This window comes from Triticum dicoccoides, chromosome 1A, assembly GCF_002162155.2.
Source record: "Triticum dicoccoides isolate Atlit2015 ecotype Zavitan chromosome 1A, WEW_v2.0, whole genome shotgun sequence".
Lineage (NCBI taxonomy): Eukaryota > Viridiplantae > Streptophyta > Magnoliopsida > Poales > Poaceae > Triticum > Triticum dicoccoides.
The window spans coordinates 137,350,841-137,363,258 of record NC_041380.1 but is presented as its reverse complement, the minus strand read 5'-3'; the positions used below and the strand labels follow the sequence as shown (position 1 = coordinate 137,363,258).

The 12,418-nt window shown below is 43.8% G+C and overlaps 1 pseudogene; it reads right to left on the bottom strand.

The window, feature by feature from the left end:
- Positions 1 to 571: 571 nt before the first annotated feature.
- Positions 572 to 11,390, bottom strand: LOC119352188 (annotated as a pseudogene).
- Positions 11,391 to 12,418: the final 1,028 nt, after the last annotated feature.

The window sequence follows — 12,418 nt, the reverse complement described above, 5'->3', positions numbered from 1 at the left end:
ATTTGCTGGCCGTCGTTCTTCCTCCTCTAGTGGTTTTATCTTCCAACTGACCCATTCATATCGTCGGCAGCACTGCCGCCTCCACCCTAAGTGACAACACTTTTGCGCATTGCCTCACTACCCTTTCTTGTCAGATTTGTTGCAGCTCATGCCTTCCTTCTAATTCCCACCCACCGTACCATATATTTTGTCGTCGATGACCACACACCTGTCAATCTAAACCTATCAATCCTCTGTTAGTCCTCCATGGAGAAGCCGAGGCGAGCAGCATTGTCTTCGTCTTGGCCACATTAGAGATGCTGCGACCTGCGGTCTCACCTTTGACATTGCCTTGTTTTTCTACCTCTTCTCTACTGAAATCTACTGAAACAATTTCCCAAGGATTAGCTAATGCAAACAAATTAATGTACTTCCCCAAATGGACCACATAAAGTACCTTTACAAAATACTCAAATCAAACAAAGTACATAAGCACAACACACATACAATCTCATTGTTCTCCTTAGACATGAAATCCTCTGGGGACATATATGTCTCATTTGAATCTAGTTTGTCAAAGGGTGACCACCTCCTAGTCCTGTGCAGCAAACACCCTCGAGGCCATCTGCACCACGTCGATGACATCATGGTCGCTACAGCTAGCACTACCTCCAGCAAGGCCGCTCGAACTAGTGGCGTCTATGTCGTAGTAATAGTAGGACCAGCCGCCAGCTCCATCACCCATGTTTCCCAGTTGGTTGTTGGCGGAGCACTCACGGTGCATCTCTGCCACCGCCTTTAGGTTGCTCGCCATGAGGGAATGTTGTCCGCTGAACGCATACATGTTCATGCTCGCATTGGTCGTCTGCTGGATGTCTTGCTCACTAAGCATCTGTGTCGGTGACAAACCATACGACATGCGGTTGTGCAGGTGCGCATTGGGAGGGATGTAGTACGAGTACCCCTCATTTGGCCCGTCGGCGACATTCAAATCCGGTGCCCGGTACTGCATGTTGGTTGGGTTTGGGTGGTAGTGCATACCAGTCATGGCCGGATTGGGGTAGGTCAGGTGCGCCTGCGCGGTAGGGGCGATGACGATGGCAGCATCTCTACCGGCCATCCCTATCTTCCCACCATGCTCTTGGTCATGATACAATGGTGGGGACACTGGAGGTGTCTCAGCGGGTGATCCGATGTGCGGCTCCATGCTGCGGATGTACTCCGCAAGAAGGGAGAGTTGTCCAGGAGGTGGCTGCTCACTGTTCCTCTTCTTGAGCTGGCGCTTCGCTTTCAGACTGCGCTTAGTGGCATTCCAGTGGTTCTTAACGTTGTTTTCCCACAGGTGTGATGCAGCTCGATCAACTTGATGTCTTCCGCGTCGGTCCATATTTTCCTCTACAAGGGAAGTATTCGTGAGTCAGTTAATTATGGCATAATATTCCATTGAAGTACAATTGAACACACCACAACACACCGAAAGTAATATCTACTACCTTTACCTTTTTTACACAACACAACACTCATGTGCACGGAAGCATTATTTATTTAGAAGTCAACCAAGAATCATTTTCCTACCATGCATGGATATGCCATTCATGCATCCACCATTCGTCATTGCTTTGAGATTTATCTTACCTTTTTTGGTTGTTTGCCAAATTTGTGTTGTTTAAGAGTACTAAAATTTTATTAAAATATTTATCTTGTTTCAAAATGCATCATAATGTTTTATCGGGGTACCAACAAATAAGAATGCACTTGTTTCAGATCAGATTTTTGCTGGTACATAATGGAACATTACTTCCATTATGTTACACATTTTAAAAAACTAATGCAACACTCTGAAACAAGATAAAACTCGCCAAGATCAGAAAACATAGCCAGAATCTCAAATTATCTAAGGAATTTCAAAGTATCTCAGGAATCTCAAAGTATCTCAGGAATCTATTGGTTAGAAAATTTCCAACTAAGCCTGATACTCTAACAAAATTGATCTATGCCACATATAAATTGATGAAATGGTGGAATGAGCCTAATAAAAAAATGGAAAAAAGTTAGTATGTCAATAATTATTTGGAGAGGATCGACCCATACAAAAAAGTGACATGCCTTATTTATTTTGTAGACATCTTATTAAAAATTACACATATTTTGTGTTTGCTACCATTTTGGGAATCAATATTGTGTAATTTGAGGTGCCCGAGATCTACAAAACTTTCAGAAAAAATCCAGTTAGCAATATCGATTATATCACAATTGCAAGTGTCATTTTTATTTATAGATTTTGTGCTCCTTTTGTTGGAACAAGGAAAAATATTGACCTTTTTATTGATTAACAAGAGAAGTTTGTAAAATAACAACCACAAAGACTCAAAATTACTGTCCTGCATTACATTACTCAAATGCTTGGCCCCTACAATAGCCCAAAGAGACGCCTCATCTTGGATAAGGCGAACAATGACTGCCATCGACCTCACTTTATTTTGAAAGACACATACGTTCCTTTCCTTAGAAATCCCCCATCCAACAAGAATGAGCAAAGAATGTAGAGATTTCCTCGGTTGCCAATTATTGAGGAGGACTTCTTTCCACCAAGACATTGTCGTCTCAAAATGAGGAGAAAGCATCATACTAGCATGAGGACCAAGATAAGAGATCAAGTCATTCCAAACTTGAGGCAAGAACCGACACTTGATGATGAGGTGAGCCACTAATTCTTGCACTTGGTTGCAAAGAGGGCACCGGTCGTGATTTGGTCACTCACACCTTTGTCATTCAAATCTTATTTTCGATGGCTAACCAAGCAAAGAACTTACATTTTTAGGATGCCCAAACCTTCCAAGCTGTGGCGCGCAAGTTGGATCAGATGAGGCTGACGAACTGAGCCTTGTAAGCCGATGAGGTGGTATAACTCCTGTCGTTGGTCAGCTTTCTCATGGTCGTATCTTGGATGTCTGGTTGGATGATAACATGCATTGGCAAGTTTGTCTTACAGAATGATGAATTATTGGATGTGCTCTAGTGTGAGGCCTCCTTTATTACCAGTCTGTAGAACCCAAAACGTATCTCTTAAAACCTTGTCCACAATGCCACCTTTCTTGCATGATATTTTTTTAAAGGGTCTGATATCTTTATGCATCAGTCCCTCCAGCCATTACGAGTCTCAAAATTTGGCTTTAGTTCCGTCACCAATCGTACCTAAGTGGCCGCCACTAATAGATTACCTCATCATTGTTGCATGAAATCCACATATTACACCACACCCATTGCGGGTCATCCTAGTCAAGCCATAACCATAGTAAGCGAAGCACGATGGCAAACTTCCAAGATTAAGAATTTCCGACCAGCAAACTCCTCCAGCTTGCAAACTTGCTCCAAGTTAATTTTGCACTTGCATCCAGTCACTTTGTTTGTCCTCACCCAAAGATAGGCAAACCTCAAGCTATCAATCTTCTTAAAAACCTCCATGAGGAGGTCAAACAGTGTAAGATGGTGTATGGCCACAGCTGTGAGCACCGCCTTGACCAAGATCATGCGGCTTGCGGTATGAACATGATTCCCTCTCGAAGGTACTAATTTCCCAGCGGCTTAATCTTCAAAGTGTTGCAAGTGGACCATCCTTAATTTGACCATGAGGGATAGTGGAAGGTAACATATGGTGAAGTATAAGAAACATGCCAGGAAGGACTAGAGTATGTCATCAAGGTTGTTGTTATTGCACCAGATAGGTGAAACGGGTCTTTTTACGCAATTTGTAACAAGGCTAGTATTATCCCCAAAAGAGGCAACCTTGGTGATGAGGAATTGTACATCTTGCTTGATAGGGGCACATAAAACAACCACATCATCGAGGTAAATGGAACCACAAATGTCGTGTGACGCCCACCAAGAGGATGAAGTTTTCCTTAGGTCATATACTTGATAAATATATGGTGCAGCGGGTCAATGACGAGACTGTACCCCTGAAAATGTCCACGACCATGCTTGATCGTGTCCTCAGCAGTCCCATTGAGAAAAAAATCAAGAAGAAGTCGAGGAGGGGAGGGTCGAGATCCATGCTCAGAAGTGGCCTTGGAGGCCATGGTGACTAAACATTGCTATAAAATAGCCCCACCTAAAGAAATCCAAGGCCTTCTTTATGTTGAGCTTGAAGAGGGGCATATGTGTCTTGATGTGGTAAAATCTTCTAGCCACATTGGGCACATAAATGAAGTTATTGTGGGTGCTTCTCCTCTTAATGAAAGAACTTTGTGCAATGGAAAAATATCATTCATGTCTAGAGCCAACCTCATGGAAAGAGTTTTGTCAATAAGCTTGTCCACGACATGCATAAGGCTAGTAAGCCCACAATAGTCATTCGGTGAACAAATGGATCAAGTCATGGGAACCAAGCGACAAATCTCGAGGATCGCAAATTTTAAATAGGGACATGCTAACACTCATTACTTTCACCCCAGGATCAATGGGCGGAGGAGGAAAAAAACTTATATATCGTCTCAAACATGGGAGTGACTGGGTGATGGATCAATAATACATCATTAGGTGAACCAAGGGATGAGGTTGTCCCCATGACGTACTCGCTCGCCGGTGATGGCATCACATGGCCACCTTCACCACCATGCTCCATCAAAGTATCCTCCATACTGTATTCATGCTCCAGTCAGTTCATCTAAAAATCTGAACCGATGAAGAGAGACATGCAATATGTTTCAACACTTCCCCTCACATCTAGGCTATTTTCCTTAGGAGTGGGATCGATGTAGGACGTAGAATCTTTTTTAATACTACATTGGCAAGGTCTTGAACTTGAGACCTCTTGGCTTGGATACCATATTGAACTCATGCCCACTAGCACATCCAAAAAACCGAACTATCATCAAATCGTAGTCAAGTTTGAAAAGCATCCGGAGCTCGACACTATGTCTGGCAGCCCCTCCTGGAACAGAGCCACAAAACAGTCAACCCCTTCCTTGTTGACCTGTTCAACCTCACCAATGACTCCCATCTGTTGGCACAGAAGCCTCTGCAGGAGCTGGGCGATGGGAATGACCCTGTTCTTGGCACACATGCATGGGCTATGCTGACTTGTCGACGTCGGTGACCTTCGTGAGCGTATTCCTCCTTGTTATGGATGACCAGGGTGGTGTGGAGCTAGGAGCGGGGAGAATGGGAGGCAACACCGGCACAAAAAAGTGGTGCACCAGGGGAGGGCCCTGCCAGGAGCACAACTAGCATGCAAAGCATCCATCTCTGTCATCATTGGGTTGTTGTTCTAGAGCACTGGGAATGCTGGAAAGCGAGGCATGATGATGGGCGTGTGGTTCTTCATTAGGCGAAAAGGGGAACGCGGGGTGGGGGGGGGCTCGGTGCATGGGTTGATGTCGTGCACAACTCATCATAGGGCTCATGGTAGCGGGTAAGGGGGCTTGGTGCATGGGCTGGTGGCGTGCACATATCCATCGACGAAGCAGGTCGTACCTGCATACCGAAGTAGGGCCCGCCTTGCACAGTCAGTCCGGTCTGGAGGGAGCGGAGGGGAGCTCAATTATTTCGCAACCCACACATATCCCAAATGCTAACCCGGGAGCAGGAACATCTACTCCTATTCACCAAATTCAGGAAAACCATAATAAACAGAAAGCAACAATTTCCCAAATAAACAACATCAAAATTTTGGAACATGTGTATCCGACTATCAGCATGTGACTTGTTTTATCTATATGATTGGACTAATAAAAGTACCACATCTCAAATGCAATTTGTGTGCTGGAACGACTCTTACTTTAGGAAATACAAAATTCAGGCAAGTCGCAAATATGTAGCAGCTTTGAGAAATAACCAAGATAAAAAAATCGGCAATGTTATCTCTATCTGGGGAACGTTAGAGGGGAAGAAATCCCAACAAATGACCCACAGACCACAAGATCAAGATCTCATGGTGGCAGTTTTTTTGATGAAAAATGCATTAAATAAACAAAATGCCATGCTTTTTGTTGTTGTAAAAAATACCACCCCCAACATTAAAATTGCCAGCCGCGCTATTTGCAAATGCCATCCTGGACAGGGAACAGTCGCTGGCTATTGCGGTCCAAATTCGATAACGCTTGGGTGATCACTTAGTGGTGAAGAATTTAAAAATTAGGACACACCATGTCAATTAGCAAATTTGGATATTTGTAAGTGCAAGTGTGGTTTTTATTTATGGACTGGACACAGAATTCATGTACACATTTCAAATGCTAATGTGTGGGCAGGAACATCTATCCCTACCAGTTTCCCAAAATTACTTGGGTGGATTGTTGGCCTAAATGAAGAAAGTAATTGCCACATTTACTGAGTAGACTAAAGACATGCAATACTACTAACTTTTTTCGGGAGTTAATACCCACTTCCGAATGGTGACCAAATTATAGGTGCAAACTTTTGGACGTACAATCATATGATTGAACTAATGAAAGTACCACGTCTCAAATGCTAATTTGTGGGCTGGAACATCGACTCTTACTTTAGGGATACCAAACTGTGGCTACTAACAAATAGGTAGAAGCAATAATTTGACAAATAATCAAGTCAATTTTCTAATTGGGTGATCACATATGGCCAAGAATCTCCTCTCTACTTAAAAATAACATAAGGTTCCCATTTCAGCCTCTCCTTCATCCAACCTCTCTCTCTATATGGTCCCCCCTTCCATTCTCATGTTTGATTTTTTCCTCCCATCTTTGATTTTTCTCTCAGATAATAATATTTTTGGCAAGTCAATATTTTTTTACCAAATAAGTTCTTAACAATAAGATGACATTTTGACTCCCATATCCGATCGTTCTCACAAATAATATTTTCTTTGATAAGTCAATAAATTCTTACCAAATAAGTGCTTAACAATAGGATGGCAGGCAAATCATGACACTTGCATACAGAGTCTTCCTAAGATTATAGCGCACCAATGTAATAATAGACGTGCAATCATGGGAAAATCTACGAGAATGTTTATAATCGCGTTGCAACGACGAGCAATTATCTAGTTTAAAAAATGAGACACCATGTCAATTACTCCCTTTGTTCACAAATATAAGATGTTCTAACTTCTTTTCCAAATCATAGGCATATAGATTTGTTTTAGCGTGTTTGTTCACTTATTTTAGTCCGTGTAGTCCATATTGAAATATCCAAAACATCTTATCTTTGTGAACAGAGGGAGTAGTATATTCCATATTTGTACATGCAAGTGAGATTTCTTATTATTATTTACGGATTGAACACAGAAGCCCTTGTACATGTTTCAAATGCTAATGCATGGGCAGGAACATCAATCTCTATTGATTTTAGAAAAATTACTTCCCTACAACTTTTTATTCAGAAATTACTTGGGTGCTCATTTAGTTCCCTAAATGAAGAAATTAATTGCCATATTTACTGATTAGACTAAATACATGCAAGACTATTAACTATTTATCTGAATTTAATACCCACTTCCGAATGGTGACGAACTAGATTAACGCAAGGAAGAATTTCATTCCGTAAGCACACTCAATCATAGATCATCAAAATTCCTGAGAATCAAGCTGCTTGTAGGGACTAGGGAGTTCAGAAATTTTAATCTGGCGAGATCACCTCAATGTTGGGGTCAAGTTGGTTGACCCATCTCTCCCGGCACTGCTTCCCACTCCGGCTGGGGAGGTACGATGCGACCTACATCCAACTCCCTTCGCCGAATTCCTACACCTTCGCCCTGAGCAGCCTACAATTTAATCACAAACAAAACTGACGAAGTTGTAGCCGATGAAGGACAATGAAAAAGGTTTGCAATTTAGGGTTGGATTTTCTACATACGTGTCTTCCTCCACAGTCCAGAACCTTTTGAACTGTGTCATCCCCTGGCTGCTAGATCTGGCATGCGCTGGCGCCCGAGCAGGCGCCGCGATTGCCATAGGGGCGTCGCTGCTGCCGTAGCTAGGGAACGTGGTGGGATCCATCTCGCCGATGCCACCAAAAGGCCTTGATCCGGCGGCTGGGACGACGACCCCCCCGGCTAGAGCACCACCATCATTATGGATGAAGTGTTGTGCAACACCGCCATGGCCGGAGCTCACTGTCGCCACGTCCTAGTCAAAATAGGCACTCCCTTCAGCCATTAGCGCGGCCTCCAAGGTCGGATCGGAGTAAAGACCAAAGCTAGAAGAAGGGGAGTAGTCACTAGCTCTTCTGCAGGAGAAATGCCTATATCAAAGATGGGGCGAGGGGTCTATGCTTGATATAGAAGGGGACGACACCCCATGCCCCCATCGGCCCGTCCATTCTCCTGCCCCCAGTTCCTCATCAGACAGCAAGGAGGCGTCCCACATGACAATAACGTTCTGACTACAGGTTTTCAACTTCACTGTGGACCCTGTGCACCGGGTGCATGTAGTCTCTGGAGAGGTTTGTGTGGTCTAGGGTGGGTCAGACTTCTTAGTACAGGTATGGTGAAGCACAACACTCGTGCCCGTATGAAGGTATGCGCACAAATTCAGGAGAAACTGAACACCTGTTGGCGTGCTTCGTGATCATTTGCAACTAAGTACAGGGTGTATTTGGATATAGCGTGATAAATGTTTCCTAAAATCTTAAAAGTGCACACGCAATTTCTGGTTGAAACGAGCGGCCAGATGCTCGCCGCTTGATCAAACGCGGCCCGGCCCGGCCCGCAATAGTGCAAGCGTGATTTTAGCCAACCGTATATCTACTACCTAAAAGAAACAGAGTGTTCCGTTTCCCCTCTTACGTTCCCCGCTCTTCGTCCAACTCTCTCGTATGACCCCTCTCCCTCCAGCGATTTTCTTTTCTCCCTCCACCGGTTTTCTCCCTGCCAGTTTTATCCTCATCTGGCCGGACAAACTGACTCTATCTTTGGTAAACAAATAATTCACGTAAGGTAACCAAATGCAATCAATTCATGCATGGCAATCAATTCATTCATGACGGTGGTCAATCTCCTTCCTTCTTTCAATCAAATGGTGATCAATCTCCTTCCTTCTTTCAATCAATTCCTTTTTTCTATCACCATGGTCTTCCTACCCACACAGATGAAAAAGCCAGCCGTTTTTCATCTCCTCTCTTTCCACCCAGATCATGATCCCTTTCTTCCCCCATCTCCCCCTCATCTCACCATCATCCTGCACCACTGCTTTGGGGCACCATCCATCGCCGCCGCAGCAGCGAGCGCTGCCCACTCAGCAGATGTCAGGCCAGCTGCCGCCGTTTTCCAGGCTGCATAGTATGACGGCCGCGGTGCAGGGGTCCGTTGGTTGCAGGTCAGGGCCCTCTAGATTGAGAACTTGCAGTAGCAGACGGATGTGAACTGCGCATGAGCAAGGCGGCAAGGTATGCATGTGCTCCCACTGATTTAAACATGTCATTTTTATAAGAAGTTGATGCAGTATAGGAGGAACATCATATTTTTAGACACATTCTAATGAATGTAACCTCTCCATTTTTTCCCATAGGAAACCATTCGTTCTGCGATCATGTGCATACAGTGCCAAACAATTGTTATTACTATGTATATGTGATGTCTACTATGCAACTTTATTCTTGTAGACACGTGTTGGGCCTCCAAGCGCAGAGTTTTGTAGGATAGTAGCAATTTTTCCTCAAGTGGATGACCTAAGGTTTATCAATCCGTGGGAGGCGTAGGATGAAGATGGTCACTCTCAATCAACCCTGCAACCAAATAATAAAAAGTCTCTTGTGTCCCCAACACACCCAATACAATGGCAAATTGTATAGGTGCACTAGTTCGGCGAAGAGATGGTGATAAAAGTGTAGTAATGATAGTAGATATTGATTTTTGTAATAGTAACAATAAAAAACAGCAAGGTAGCAAGTAACAAAAGTGAGCGCAAACGGTATTGCAATGCTGAAAATGAGGCCTAGGGTCCGTACTTTCGCTAGTGCAATCTCTCAACAATGCAAATATAATTGGATCATATAACCATCCCTCAACGTGCGACGAAGAATCACTCCAAAGTTCCTATCTAGCGGAGAACATAAGAAGAAATCTTTTGCAGAGTATGAAACCACCTCGAAGCTATTCTTTCCGATCGATCTATCCAAGAGTTCGTACTAAAATAACACCAAATAATTTCAGATTCATAATGCTCAATCCAACACAAAGAACCACAAAGAGTGCCCCGAGATTTCTACCGGAGAAACAAAGGCAAGAACATGCATCAACCCCTATGGGTAGATTACCCCAATGTCACCTCGGGAATCCATGAGTTGAGTGCCAAAACATATATCAAGTGGATCAATATGATACCCCATTGTCACCACGAGTATTCATATGCAAGACATATATCAAGTGCTCTCAAATCCATAAAGGTATTCAATCCTATAAAACGAATTCTCAAAGGGAAAACTCAATTCACAACAAGATAGAGAGGGGAAAAGACCATATGATCCGACTATATTAACAAAGCCTGTGATACATCAAGATCGTGACATCTCAAGAACACGAGAGAGAGAGAGAGAGAGATTAAACACATAGCTATTGGTACAAACCCTCGGCCTCGAGGGTGGACTACTCCCTCCTCATCACGATGGCCGCTGGGATGATGAATATGGCCACCGGTGATGATTTCCCCCTCCGACAGAGTGCCGGAACAGGGTCTAGATTGGTTTTCGGTGGCTACAGAGCCTTGCGGCGGCGGAACTTATGATCTAGGGTTACCTCGAGGGTTTTTGGAATATTTGGTGATTTATAGGGCAAAGAGGGGGTGCGGGAGGCCATCGAGGTGGGCATAACCCACCTGAGCGCGCCTTGGTGGGTTGTGCCCCCCTCGGGGCAACCCCCAGGTGCCGCCCTAGTCCGTTGGATGTCTTCTGGTCCATAAAAAATCCACAAAAAGTTTTGCGGTGTTTGGACTCCGTTTGATTTTGATTTCTTGCCATGTAAAAAACAAGCAAAAAACAGCAACTGGCAATGGGCACTGGGCAATTGGTTAGTCCCAAAAAATGATATAAAGTTGCTATAAAATGATTGAACAACCAAGAATGATAATAAAACAACATGAATACTTCATAAATTATAGATACGTCGGAGACGTATCATTCATGTTCATTCTCGAAGTAACATAGCACGCTCAACAGGTTTTTGGTGTGGTGCGTGTAGGCCGAATGAGTTTTCACGCGTGCGCAACTGGGTAGCCTGTTCTGTGCAACTAGGCACCATGATGTGTACAACTGAAATTATACACCTAGTTAGATGGGGAGTTGGGGAAGGTAATTACCTGTATGATGAGGTCCTTGAGTACTGCCTGTAGGGCCATTGGGAGGAGAAGGCGGGGCACTGCTGGTTGGGCCAGGCGGGGGAGGAGGTGGTGGAGCATGCCATGTAGGGCCAGGAGGTGGAGGAGGTCCTCGAGGGTTGCCATCATCTGATGGCCCTGTAGCGACAGCCATTTTTTTCTTTTTCTTGGACTTGTTCAGGTGGCTGATCTCGATACGTTCTCCATGAAGGAAATATGCCCTAGAGGTAATAATAAAGTTGTTATTTATATTTCCATATATCATGATAAATGTTTATTATTCATGCTAGAATTGTATTAACCGGAAACTTAGTACATGTGTGAATACATAGACAAGCAGAGTGTCACTAGTTTGCCTCTACTTGACTAGCTCGTTGAATCAATGATGGTTATGTTTCCTAACCATAACCATGAGTTGACATTTGATTAACAGGATCACATCATTAGAGAATTATGTGATTGACTTGACCCATCCGTTAGCTCAGCACGATGATCGTTTAGTTTGTTGCTATTGCTTTCTTCATGACTTATACATGTTCCTATGACTATGAGATTATGCAACTCCCAAGTACCGAAGGAACACTTTGTTTGCTAACAAACGTCACAATGTAACTGGGTGATTATAAAGGTGCTCTACAGGTGTCTCCGATGGTACTTGTTGAGTTGGCATAGATCAAGATTCGGATTTGTCACTCCGATTGTCAGAGAGGTATCTCTGGGCCCTCTCGGTAATGTACATCACAATAAGCCTTGCAAGCAATGTAGCTAATGAGTTAGTTACGGGATGTAGCATTACGGAACGAGTAAAGAGACTTGCCGGTAATGATATTGAACTAGGTATTGAGATACCGACGATTGAATCTCGGGCAAGTAACATACCGGTGACAAAGGGGCCAACGTATACCGTTATGCAGTTTGACCGATAAAGATCTTCGTAGAATATGTAGGAGCCAATATGAGCATCCAGGTTCCGCTATTGGTTATTGACCGGAGACGAGTCTCGATCATGTCTGCATAGTTCTCGAACCCGTAGGGTTCGCGCGCTTAACGTTTGATGATGATCGGTAATATGAGTTTATGTGTTTTGATGTACCGAAGGTAGTTCGGAGTCTCGGTTATGATCACGGACACGAAGAGGTGTCTTCAAATGGTCG